Consider the following 3509-nt stretch of genomic DNA (forward strand, 5'->3'; position numbering starts at 1 on the left):
AATCGAGCCGAATAGGTTTTTACGATCGAATAAAATGTATAATTTATCAAACGATAAATATGTAAATTGAAGAAACGGAAAATGAAGATACGTTAATTATGGAAAATGAAATAAAAGAAGAAAAAAAAAATATTAGCACGGCTGTTTATTCCGAATGACATTTACTAATAGCATTCTGCGCGAGTACTTCAACTTCGAGAAATAAGAAAGGTGCCATTCTCCTAATGATGATTTTCGCGACAATGATTTATCGCGTGAGAGGACGATTTCTTGCGGATTTCACGGTTTTAGAAAGAAATCTATTTTATACGATAATCACGTGTTTTGAAAAGTAATTTAAAGTAAATTAAAAGAATCGTTATGAAATCGTTATAAAAAATATATTATTCAAAGTGTATTTTTTCGACATAAATCGCTCAACATATCGTATCGCTTCTATATAATAATTTTCGTATGAAACATTTTACGTTTCGATATATTGCGCTTATCTAACTCGCCAAGTACTATCAAAGGATCGATCGATCGATCGTCGAAGGATTATGAAAAAAATATACGCTATCCGGCATTATCAGCTGCGACGTCAATCACGTTATTGGCATAATCCCCCACCTGGGCGTCAAAGGTTGAATGCAGCGAAGGCCGACAGGACGATGATACAAGGGAAATGTTAAACGAAAAAGGACAGCCGTGGAACAGCATTTATAATCGTTATATTAATTACTGCTTTCTACTTCACGAGGCTGAAGAAAACATATTCGAGATACGATAAATCTTTGAAAAAATCTTCGAAAATAAATGACATTCTTGTTTCTTCGAGCGAGACGGGATATTGCAATAAACTTTTCTTCGAAATTGTATTTTTTTTACAAAGAAAAAAAAATAAAGAAAAAAGTAAAGAAATGTAAAGAAATGTAAAGAAAAGAAAAGTAAAGAAATGGGTAAAGAAAACGTACGGTAGAAGAAACGTAACACGTACTGTTTACTTTGTTGGAAAGAAGTCTCGGGGAAAGGCATAAAGATAAAATGTGTCCTTCGCCTAGGACCGCCCTATCCCCACTTCGAACGCTTTGTTGACAATTTTGGCACCACACGCTGCTACAGTAGAAGAAGAGCTATAATTTGAATATTCGTAAAAATTATTTGCATTTATGAAATTATATTACAATACTCGTTTAAAATTGGAATATTTTCGAAATTATTAATTATTTTGATATTAATATACATACAATTATTAATTATTCGAATATAAAATCACATTTATAAATTAAACTATCGTTAGAAATCATAATTTATACACATTATGAGAAATAAAATTTTTAGAATATTCTGAATTTTATGCCTATGCTATGCGAGGTTTAAATACAGATTGTTTTGGACAAATACCATGGAATAGAAACAAAAATATGTGTGAAAAATAGGCGTTTCCTTCCAGGATGAATAAATATTTCATTTCGAAAGTCGATCAATTTGATGTAATAATATGAATAATATTATTGAAATGTAATACTTGTTTTCAATTAATTTTTCTCTAACTCACGTATCACGTGAATAAACTATTTAGAATCGTAACTAATTACTAAATCGTAACTAATTAACCGGTGTCATCGATCCATCCTACGAGATTTTGTCGGTTACACGAAGCGCGAAGTTATGTTTAGAAATCGAGATATAGTGTTTCAAACTTGAAAGTGGCATTATAACTTGTGCATTAATCATCGTGATTACTAAGAAGTTGCTTTCTGAACGCGTGGTGAACGAGACAACTTCGACCGCCATTACTTTCGAATTAGAGATGAGAATATCATTGCATTTTCTCATTTTGAAATTTGATCTTGCGATTGAACTTGTGAGAAAAAATTTTTCTAACAATTATAATAAAATATATAAGTTTAAATATAAACTTTCTTTCGAAAGGTCAAAGACACGTTTATTAAGGAAAAAATTCGAAACGATGAAAATTATTTTTAACTCTTTCCTTAAGATTCCTAGTTTCATTATAATAAATATATCTTGGATAATTTCACTCGAGTTTATAATTTTTCATTTTACTCGGCTATTATTTTAAGATTCGAAATGAAATTTTGACGATTTGAGCTACTCTGCAGCTCTTTGAGATCCACTGGACGATTGTTCTGGAAACGATCGAAGGTTTGAAAAATTACAATAATTACAATAATCTTCAATTTTAAATTTCGACGATTTTAAAGAAGAAACAGAAGCGATCCTTGCTCTGGACAAATTCACTCGACACGGTTTCCGGAAACTGGGTGCACACCGAGGCGAGACGAAGGTATTCCTCGTATTTCCACCTTCGTTATCCACGATGGAACACGATTCCATTCATCATCCTCTTCGTTGGCAACGCGTTATCGCGATTTCCACCACCGTGTTTCCTAATCCACTAGCCAGCCCCATTACACGGAAATCACACGGAACAATGAGAACCGATTTTTTCCACCACTGGTGCGCGCATCATTTTTCACCTCGTCTCGGCTCGAATCGTCCGACGTTATGATTTGTCAAGAGCGATCAAAGCGGCGCACTTTCGAAATGCCAGACAAATGTCAAACACGCAACACGTGCGTCTCATTCCTCATGAGCTGTTAATCGTTGGCGATCGAAAGAATTCGATCTCTTAAACCGATGTTGTTTATCGGGGCAAGCATTGGTTATCAATCATCGAACGTTATTTAGTTAAAAATATCTTACGTTTGAATTAGCGAATTAAAATTGAAATTGTTTTTAATATGATTTTGTTATTTACATTTAAATGTAAAAAAAAAAGTCGTTGAATTTGTGAGATGCTGATATATTTATGCAAAATTTGTAAAGAAAAATATTATACAGTCTCAATTTACGCGGAGCATTCGTGAATTCATTTTAGAACCGATTAAGAATCGTATAGCCATCTCTGCTACTATGTAGTGTGTGGTGTCACGTTCGTCAACAAAGCGTCTGAAGTGGGGATAGGCGATGGATCCCTCTTGCCCCTATACCGTCCCACGTGACTTCTTTCCAGTAGTGAACAGTAGATACATCGTGTAATGCTCGTATATAGATCATCTGAATAGAAGTAATATATTATTTCAATTATAAAATTATTTTTAAACGATACGATCGTTGAATTTATAATGCAATACACGTGTCTAATCAACTGAAATAATTATTATCGATTATTAATGAATCTGTCGAAATTGTTTTATAATGTTGCATGATCGTTGAATCGTTCGTGCATGCATTGTGCAATGGGATATATATAAAATTTATTATTTTAAATAAGATCGATTATGCGGTTTAAGCTTTCCCTCCCTTTTTCCTCCCTCTTCTACTATCCTTCGCGATTAAACTCCTCAATTTTATTACGCAACGTTTCTGCCAGAATCTCCTACGAAACGCTTGCGAAATTGTAATAGCGCGTTCTTAGATCCGGATAAAGTAAAACGGGCAAAACGTATCCTCCGTCTGATTAAGTATGTGACGCGTGATTAACTTGTCAACATGAAAGCGGG

This window comes from Apis dorsata, unplaced genomic scaffold, assembly GCF_000469605.1.
Source record: "Apis dorsata unplaced genomic scaffold, Apis dorsata 1.3 scaffold_137, whole genome shotgun sequence".
In the NCBI taxonomy this organism is placed as follows: domain Eukaryota; kingdom Metazoa; phylum Arthropoda; class Insecta; order Hymenoptera; family Apidae; genus Apis; species Apis dorsata.